Genomic DNA, 10,452 nt, shown 5'->3' with positions numbered 1-10,452 from the left:
GTAAGTTTTGCCAGGACTTACCCATCTCCTGGTGCCCACAATTTCCTCTCAGTGAAACTAAAAGTCTTCCTGCTTCTATTAAGCCCCAAGCTACATGGCCAAGGTTACCACGTCCATTCCAACGTGGCTTAATTATGTAAAACTGGATGAGGAAGATGAGTGATCAGTCCTTAATCTAAAATAAGGCATTTATTTCTGACACGACTGAGCGACTAGACTAGTGTTTTAAGAAAGCTCAACTTGTGACTTGCTATGCATATGTTGTTTCTGTTCTGTCTGTTAAGTCATGTCTAACCCTTTACGACCCCATAGACTACAGAACACCAGGCTTCCCTGCCCTTCACTGTCTCCCAGAGCTTGCTCAGATTTACGTCCATTGAGTCAGTGATCCTATCTAACCATCTTGTGCCGGGGTCCAGCCCCGGTGGATCCAGGGAATTCGAAGGGTGGACGGCGTCGGCGTGGAAAGACTTGTTTATTTATTAATGTAAGATTAGATTAAGAAACTATAGTGTAGTAAGAAGATTAAGTGGAGGAAGAGGGCTGAATAGCTTGGTTTACGCCGAAGGCCAATAAAATTCCAGACAAGGAATTTGCACCATCTACGTTGGGCCACCGGCGCCCGCTTGAATATCTAAGGGTGCCTCGCCTTAAGCTCCCTTTCTTGCGGGTCTTAACAGCCGGGGCAAATAAGTAGACCTGGCGAGCCTCCGCGCTCCAGGTGGAGATTCAGCCTGAAGTTAAAGTAAAGAGCAAAGAGAGGGAAAGAGAGAGAAGAAGAAAGAGAGAGAGAGAGACATGGGGGGAGCCAGAGCCCCAAGAAACCAGGCCGGGAGACTAGTTAGAGAAGCTGGTCCAAGAAGCTGGACCCCGGCCCCTGGCCCCCTCCTTTATTGTTCAGAAGGCCTTTTATACTTTTGATAAAACACAGAGATCAATGGGTAACACAAGATTATGTAGCGTTCGCAGCTCAGGCTCTTTCTATACATCATTTGGTATACAAAAGGTCTCAGGTGATTTACATTATCTTCTGGCCAAGAGGCTTGTTAACACTTTTTGGCTCTCTTCCTTAATGAATGTTAATCTTGTTTCCCCTGAAGTGTTTTTCTTTAATCTACATCTCCTTAAAGCATTAACATTAAAGTTACATCTCTATAGAACAAAGGTGCAGTGGGATATAACAAAGAAGGTACTTAACTCAAAGATCTAATGTTGCTAACACAAGGTCTACTACTTGTTTTTCTAACTATATCTACAACTAAAGGATGTGAAAATTTGGCAGCAAATATTGACTCAACAAATGAAACCTTTAATCAGTCCTAAAAAGATTTTGACTCCTCGGAAGCTCCTACATTCCTAGGATGTTTTAAGCTTCCTGTGCCTCCTGCGGTCAGGAGGCCTCAAACAATCACATGCGCAGCTGTACGAGTCCTGCAGGCAGGCTAGAAAGCCATCAGAGGGTTTTTTGGATTGAAACACTCTTTCAAATGCAGAAGACTAAAGCCCTGAATTGACTTTTTCCAGAAAATGTCAGAAGAGTGGAAAAACAGAGCACAAAAGCCGGCAGATTTTTGTTGGGGTACATGCTTAGGAATTTCCAGAGGGGTCCCTGAAGTCTGAGCACGCCTTGCGTATGTCAGCTTCCTTCCTCATGACCTTGTCACGGGCGGGATTCCTCACACTGGCTCCCGGCAATCTTGTCCTCTGCCACTCCCTTTTGCCTTCGATCTTTCCCAGCATCAGGGTCTTTTCCAACGAGTGGACCTTTCGCATCAGGGGGCCAAAGTACTGGAGCTTCAGCTTCAGCATCAGTCCTTCCAGTGAATATTCAGGGTTGATTTCCTTTAGAATGGGTGATTGATAAAACATTACATCGTCACCGTATTACTTTTCAAATGTAAACCTACTACTCTGGCATCTCAAGTAAGATACTCTAAATGGAATGAAGAATAAACATAAAAGTACAAGCCTGTAATCATTATTGAATATTATATATGCCAAAAGGAATTATTTTAATTGAGTCACATTCCTCTGGGGGAAATCTTTTTAAAAAAAAAAACAAAACTCACCAACAGACAAATCTGATAGTGACACAGAACTCCCTTTTGATATTGAAGGAATGACTCTCCCTAATTGGGTTACTAATGAGAAATTTATTACACTCAGTCTATTTTATAATCATTATAATCATCTCTAGATGATTCAAGTCTTAGAGGGTAATGCTTGCACATTTTGGTGATTTAACAACTGTTCCCCAGCTGGCACAGTATTAAATAAGCAAGAAATTTCTGTTTCACTTAGGTTGCTTTCAGCTAGAATTAGTAGAAATTAGTCATCTCACCCTGCTCAAGCATTAAAGGTATGTATTATCTTACATAACAAGGAGTCCATAGTTAAGAGAAGTTATCAGTGGCTGAATCATCTTAAAAAACTCAAGTTCTTTCCATTACACTATCCTAGAATGTCAGCTTTTGCTTAGAGGCCAACTCCCTTCTTAGTTGTAAATGAAGCCTCAGGCATCATGTGCAGATATGCCAGAGTCTGATGGATAAGGTGGCCATCTCTTCCCATATATCTCTTAGAGAAGGAGACATTTTCCAGGTGTCTCCTGCATTGGTTCTTCAGGAACTGGGTCCCATGACAACTATTAAATCAATCACTGCCAAGGCAAGTATAAGCCAATGATTAATTTAGACTAATCAAGATTTAATTCTAAGGCTCACAAATGAAACATAGACAACTCTATCAGTTAATAGGTTCTGTTGTGAGTAACAGAACTTTTAGCCCACTTTGAAGATGTGTTTTACTATGTTGAACCAGTGTGAAAAAACTCATATTGTCAGAATCTCTCGTTGTATTCACTTATTCTTCCTAGAATATTAAACCACAATATGTCTTTTAGGGTTTGAGAGGAGTTCTAAACTTAAAGGATGCATTTGTCATGATTTTTCATTACATGGGAAATCAACTGCAATTAAAAAGATTAACTTCAGTTAATTTAAACATTAAAAAGGAATTATTGAAAGAGGTATGAGGTAATCATATAAATGATGAGAAAACTGGAAAACAAGGATTGGGCATCCCTAAGGGGATGAGGCAAAGCCAGGATCAGCCCCAGTTATGGCTACTCGAGACCTCTGCTTCTGCCACTGTTGCCTGTGGAGGCTTTCTGTCCATGTCACTGGCTTCTAAATTCCACAGCAGCCACCTGAAGCTCTCTCACTGACCCTGTGCCTTCAAGTCAGTTCTCTAAGAGCCAACGTTCTAGGCAGAAGCATCAGATTGGCTACTTTTAGGTGAGATGTCCGTGCTCTGAGTGCCGGAGCAATAGAGAGAAATATCTGCACTTCCATCCGTTCTTGTGAAAAAGAATTCAGGCTGTGTCCCACCTGCCATTGGATTCCTTCCAAATAAGAATGTTAGGAAGCTGGTCAGCAAAACAACAAATACCCACTACAGAAGCTGTGGATGGATGCTTACAGAGGAACAGGGTCACTTCACTCAGTTATACAGAATGTTGGGACGAGGGAGTGAAGAAGCGGTGATCCAGTGTGGGTGGGAGAAATTTTAAACTGAGAGACACTCACCAATAGAAAAAATTAAGTATGAAATTAGAACGGAAATTTTCAGACATGCAAGATCTCAAAATATCTCATGTTTTATGTCCTTTTAAGAAGCTTCTTGGACATGTACTACACCAAACAAGGAAATAAGCCAAGAAAGAGAAAGGAATAGGAACCAGGAAGCAATGTATCCATGGTAAAAGAGCTGTGTGAAGAATTCTTAGGATGAGGGTGAAGGAAACCCCCACATCACAGCTGAGCAACAGACCCAGACAACCACCAGCTCCTAGTGGAGCAGGAGGACAGAGGACTCTGGGGAATGGGACATGTATATGAATGTGGATATGTGCATGGAGATATTTGGGGATACATTAGTGATAGATGCATAAAAAAACAAAGTAAATGAAAAATAAGTTAATTACTAACTCCAAATAAGATATAAAATTCTACAAGGAATGTAATATAATGTCTACTATAATTCAATTGTAAATAATACAATTATAATAATGCAAGCACTGAATTTTGATCTAATAAGAAATTGTGACAAAATCAGATTCTGGGATTTCCTTCAAAATAGTGTGAGATGATGGGGAGAGTGTGTGGAGTATGGATAGGGCATGATCAGCTATAGGTTAATGGTTGTTGAGGTTAGGTAATGAGTATATGAGGCTTCATTATACAATATCCCTTCTGGGGTAGTTGAAAATTCTGTGTGATAAAATGCTTTGAAAATGATATAACTATATTGAAAGGATATGGGGAGAAGAAAGGGTTGGGGCAGGGATGTAAGTGCTAATCCTCAGGGATCAAAGCCCGTACTGTTTCAGTCCCTGAGTGAGGAAGATCCCCTAGAGAAGGGAATGACTACACACTCTGGTATTCTTGTCTGGAAAATCCCATGGACAGAGGAGCCTGGTGGACTACTGTCCATGGGGTCTAAAACTAAAAAATCAAGTAGTGGTTGAATATGCATGTTACTCAGAGATATGGACATAAACATCAGATGGTATAGTTAAGAGATAAAGTCAAGTGCCCTGAGGCGAAGGAATCAAGGATGAAGCTGCTGTTTTCCCTTTTGTGCCTTGTAGAACAACCTGACTTTTCAGGCTATGTGTCTGTACATCTTTATAAATTAAATTATTAAATTTCATATAGAAAATCTTTTTAAAAGAGAGAAAAACAAAGCAGAAGGACTAGTCTGAAAAAGTTATACCTTGCTGTGCACCACTGGAGAATCCTCTCTGGGTTGGATGAGCAGGACTCCTGGCAGGAGTCAAGGGCAAGGATGAAGTCAGGCCAGGAGCTAGACTCTGCCCACAGGAGAACTTCCAAACTGCTACCCAGAAAGTGGGGCTCCCCTGTGGCTCAGATGGTAAAGCATCTACCTGCAATGCATGAGACCCAGGTTCGATCCCTGGGTCAGGAAGATCCATTAAAGTTAACAAGAAATGCAATGAAGTCATAATATGCCTTTGATATGCCAACATCTTGTATCTCATACTGGTCAACTACTTATTAGCTAAACATTTAGCTTTGAAAAGACGAGAGCCAACAACTATTCCTGGGGCCTTCTGGATGTTTCTTCTCCTGACTGGAAGAAAATTCACAGTGAAGCCGCCATTCTTTCAACATATCTTTTGACTTTAGCCCATTCTTTTCCTTATGGCTTCCACAGGCCGATAATTTTAGTTTGAGGTGACATTAAATGTATTCAATAATTGATGCAGGACTCATCGTGATCAATTTGAAGGGCCCTGAGTCATAATGTAGAAGCAGGGGCCTCCAGGATGCCTGCCAGGCCAGGCATTAATTATTTGGTTGTTGGACTGTGTGGAGATCCTGAAGGTCCCAGAGGAGGCCAGGGCCAGTGTAGGGGGCATACAGGAGGCTCAAGACATTCGCCATTCACCAACTTTTACCAACATATTCCAACATTTTTAAACAGTCCTTTCCTGTATTAGTATAAACCAGCCAAATATCAGCCCTGTCAAGAATCTTAGCACTTGGCAGCTGACCCAGGTGGGATGGCCATATTTATTTATTTTTAACCGTTTTTTTTATAATGGACTATGTCACATGTACACATGCTCCAGTTGTGTCCAGCTCTTTGCAACCCCATGGACTGTAGCTTGCCAGGTTCCTCTGCCCATGGAATTTTCCAGGCAGGAATAGTGGAATGGGTTGCCATTTCCTACTCCTGGGGATCTTCTCCACCCAGGGATCAAAACAGCATTTCTTAAATCGCCTACATTTGCAAGCAGATTCTTTACCATTGGTGCTACCTGGGAAGTCACCTAATGGAGTATTGCTAATTAACAATGCTGTGATAATTTCAGGTGAACAGCAAAAGGACTCCACCATACATATACACATATTCATTCTCCCCCAAACTCCCCTTCCATCCAGGCTGCCAAGTAACATTAAGCAGAGTTCCCTGTGCTATGTAGTAGGTTCTTGTTAATTATCCGTTTTAAATATAGCGGTGTGTACATGCGATTCCAAACTCCCTAACTATCCTTTACTCCCATTCTTCCCCCTGGTAACCGGTAGTTCGTTCTCTATGATTGTTTCTGTTTTGTAGGTTCATTTGTATCATTTCTTTTTAGATTTTGCATGTAAGGGATGTCATACCAATGTTTTTCCTTCTCTGTCTGACATCATTCAGTATGGCTCTCTCTAGGTGGGGGTGGCCATATTTAGTGAAGGTCTCAATCACCTCACGTTTGTATCCGCCTGAGATCAGCGCTACCGATTTTAGCGCTTTCACCACAACTTAGCCTTGGGGGAGAGGGACAATGAGCTCTCTTGGCTTAACAGTATATTCCTGATGTACCCTGTCTGCTGAAAGGTACAATACCTTTTTGGTTTTCACTAGTTAGACAGGTTTTCTCCCTTCTGCTGCTGCTACTGCTGCTAAGTCTCTTCAGTCGTGTCCGACTTCGTGCGACCCCATAGACTGCAGCCCATCAGGCTCCGCCATCCCTGGGATTCTCCAGGCAAGAACACTGGAGTGGGTTGCCATTTCCTTCTCCAATGCATGAAAGTGAAAAGTGAAAGTGAATTTGCTCATTCGCGACCCCATGGACTGCAGCCCACCAGGCTCCTCCATCCATGGGATTTTCCAGGCAAGAGTACTGGAGTGGGGTGCCATTGCCTTCTCCTTTCTCCATTCTACTGTCTCCTTAATGCCTGTGCTAAGTTGCTTCAGTTGTGTCTGCTTGAAACCCTATGGACTGTAGCCTGCCAGGCTCCTCTGTCCATGGGATTATTCAGGCAAGAATACCGAAGTGTTGCCTTGCCCTCCTCCCGGGGATCTTCCTGACCCAGGGATTGAACCCATGTCTCTTAAATGTCCTGCATTGGCAGGCGAGTTCTTTACCACTAGTGCCACCTGGGAAGCCCATATAACTGTAATATTAAATAGTCCCACAAACACTAGGTGAGTGTATGTACTTCAGAGGTTTTTAAACAAGATGGTTAGGTACACAAACCTGAAACATAAGATCACAACAATAATCACTTCTGCAAACTGGGATTCTTAATCAGGGATTCACGAACTTGGGTAGGAAAAATTACATTTTTTACTACTATCTCTAGCTGAAATTTACTAATTTCTCCAATTATTAATGCAATAAGCCACCTAAGTACCAGCTATATTTGTGACTTTGTCTCCAGTAGAAATCACAAATACTTTCATATCACATTACAGTCACTGTAGATAGCTCAAAATAATGTTTATGTTAAAAATTTCAGTAGAATGCATATTTTACAATAATAAAATTTTTTCAGTAGTTATTAGACCTGCCACTACATCTTGCTGTTTGAGGTGCTAAAAGGAAAATACATGTTTTATAAGTTTGTTTCTAACTATGTTTAATGTCATTTATTTCCTTTGAAATTCTGGGTATTCTATTTTATATTTTTCAAAACATAATCTGAGAAGCAGTTTTCAAGTTTGGACAGTCAAAGGGTTCATGGCACACACTGATCAAAAGGATGTCTTCCCTGCTCTATGCAAAGCACTTTACATAACTATTGAATCATTACAATAACCCTGTAATTAGTTACTATCATTCACCACAGTACAGATCGTGACACCAACCCTGAGAAGGATGGGAAAGGTGCCTAAAGTGAACCACACAGCCAGAAAAAGGCAGCAAAATCAAGATGAGTCAGTCTGTCTCCAAGTCCATGCCTTCATCATCACATTACAGCACATCTGGGTATTGTAACAATTGTGTACAAACCATTATTTTATGCATTAAGATAGGGTTGATTTCTGGTGTGAAATCAGAGTTAAACATATTATTAGCATTGAAATAAAATGGTTCTAATTATTACTGAGACAAAAACTTTTGGATTACAGAAATAATATAAAGTGGCAGAACAAAGTGGGATCACAGAATCTCCGTCTAATGAAATGAATAAAAATTAGTCTAAGAGTCAAGCAGCAAATATTCATCTCCTATGATGCAACAGATACTGTTCTAGGTCCTGGGACTATGGAAGTGAAACAAAACAAAGTCCCTGCTCTCATTTCACACCAGCCCCCAATTCAACCAGCAGCAAACAAACACAGGAAAAGAAATAGCCTAATGGAACAAACTAGTTATTCAGAAAAGAAGATCCTGATATGAGGCACAGTCAGATTCCAAACCCTGTCCCAACCTCCCAGAAATAGTACTCAGCACAGAGGAAGGGATTTATCTTTGAAAGGTGACTGGAAGGTTAGTTCAGTTCAGTTCAGTCACTCAGTTTTGTCTGACTCCTTGCAACCCCATGAACGGCAGCACGCCAGGCCTCCCTGTCCATCACCAACTTCCGGAGTTTACTCAAACCCATGTCCATTGAGTCGGTGATGCCATCTAACCATCTCATCTTCTGCTGTCCCCTTCTCCTCCTGCCTTCAATCTTTCCCAACATCAGGGTCTTTTCAAATGAGTCAGCTCTTCGCATCAGGTGGCCACAATACTGGAATTTCAGCTTTAACATCAGTCCGTCCAATGAACACCCAGGACTGATTTCCCTTAGGATGGATTGGTTGGATCTCCTTGCTGTCCAAGGGACCCTCAAGAGCCTTCTCCAACACAACAGTTCAAAAGCATCAATTATTCTGTGTTCAGCCCTCCTTATAGTCCAACACTCACATTTATACATGACCACTGGAAAAACCATAGCCTTGAATAGACAGACCTTTGTTGACAAAGTAATGTCTCTGCTTTTTATTATGCTGTCTGTACTCCAAGGCCAAATTTGCCTGTTACTCCAGGTATGTCTTGACTTCCTACTTTTGCATTCCAGTCCCCTAGAATGAAAAGGATATCTTTTGGGGGTGTTAGTTCTAAAAGGTCTTTTAGGTCTTCATAGACCCATTCAACTTCAGCTTCTTCAGTATTACTGGTCTGGGCATAGACTTGGATTACCATGATATTGAATGGTTTGCCTTGGAAATGAACAGAGATCATTCTGTCATTTTTGAGATTGCATCCAAGTACTGCATTTCAGAATGTTTTGTTGACTATGATGGTTCTAAGGGATTCCTGCCCAAAGTAGTAGATATAATGGTCATCTCAGTTAAATTCACCCATTCCAGTCCATCTTAGTTCGCTGATTCCTAGAATGTCAATGTTCACTCTTGCCCTCTCCTGTTTGACCACTTCCAGTTTGCCTTGATTCATGGACCTGACATTCCAGATCCTATGTAATATTGCTCTTTATAGTACTGGACCTTGCTTCCATCACCAATCACATCCACAACTGGGTACTGTTTTTGCTTTGGCTCCATCCCTTTGTTCTTTCTGGAGTTATTTCTCCACTGATCTCCAGTAGCATGTTGGGCAGCTACCGACCTGGAGAGTTCATCTTTCAGTGTCCGATCTTTTTGCCTTTTCATAATGTTCATGGGAAGGTTAGTAGGCAGGTCTAATAAGTCAAGAAAAGGCCTCATGAGTTTAGCTCCTACCTGCCACCACAAGACCTCTGAAGAGGTCAGAACTAGCTCATGATTTTTCCAGAGCATTAAAAATGCTTGTGTTGGGGTTTTTACTGCTTTATTTAACAAACATTTTAAAAACACAGAGTACTGGAAAAAAAAAAAAAACCAGACTGAATGATAAGAAGGCGTTCATTCTGGGATCAGAATGCAGAGATTTTAGGCTGAGGAGACAGCAAATGCAAAAACAAATTTGGAGTGTATGATGGTTTGTTTTATGTATCAGCTTGGCTAGGCTGTAGTCAGACAGTAGTCTAGAGGTTGCAGTGAAGGTATTTGGTAAACATGATTAACTTCTACAATCAGATAACTTTAAGTAAGGGAGATTGCCCGAAAATATGAGTACATATCATCCAATTTTAAGGCCGTAAGAGCGAAAAAAAAGGTTTCCCAGGAAAGGAGAGAAATTTTGCCTCAAGACTACAGTATTAACGTCTGCTTAAATGTCCAGCTTTCCCTGTGAATTTCAAACCAGTCATTTTCACAATTGTATGAGCCAATTCCTTAAAATATATATGAGTGATTCAGAGAGAGAGAGAGAGATTTCTGTATCCATATGGACATACACATTCCATCCCAGTATCTGCTTCTGAAGAACCCAGCCTGCAATAATTACTGCCAAGATATAGTATATCCTATTGATGCTGTTTCTCTGGAGAATGTGACTGATACAGAGCTCTGGTTTGAGGAACAGAAAGAAGGCCATTGTTACTGGAGCACAATGAAAGTGGTGGTAGTGGGGATGGCTTGGTGGGAGAGTGACACGTGAGGAGGACAGAGATGAGGGGTGGCCAGGTTATCTCAGGGCTTGTAGGCTCCCCAAAACAGGAATCCACAGAACAGATGCTGAACAACAGCTTAAGTGAGAAAAGAAATCAAATTTTTATGGTTCTGAAA

General features: G+C 41.4%; 1 long non-coding RNA gene across 1 annotated transcript in view; it reads right to left on the bottom strand.

Annotated features, from left to right (window-relative positions):
- Positions 1–841: 841 nt before the first annotated feature.
- Positions 842–10,452, bottom strand: part of LOC138422503 (uncharacterized) — a 34,037-nt gene continuing 24,426 nt past the window's right edge. Inside the window, exons 2-3 of the long non-coding RNA XR_011249898.1 lie at positions 4,777–4,977; positions 842–1,842 (exon numbers count right to left, since the gene is read on the bottom strand). This is a non-coding gene — a long non-coding RNA (uncharacterized lncRNA). The remainder of the gene's footprint in view (positions 1,843–4,776; positions 4,978–10,452) is intronic.

The sequence above is a fragment of the Ovis canadensis genome, chromosome 17, assembly GCF_042477335.2.
Source record: "Ovis canadensis isolate MfBH-ARS-UI-01 breed Bighorn chromosome 17, ARS-UI_OviCan_v2, whole genome shotgun sequence".
Classification (NCBI taxonomy): Eukaryota; Metazoa; Chordata; class Mammalia; order Artiodactyla; family Bovidae; genus Ovis; species Ovis canadensis.
This window is presented reverse-complemented; position numbering and strand designations above follow the sequence as displayed.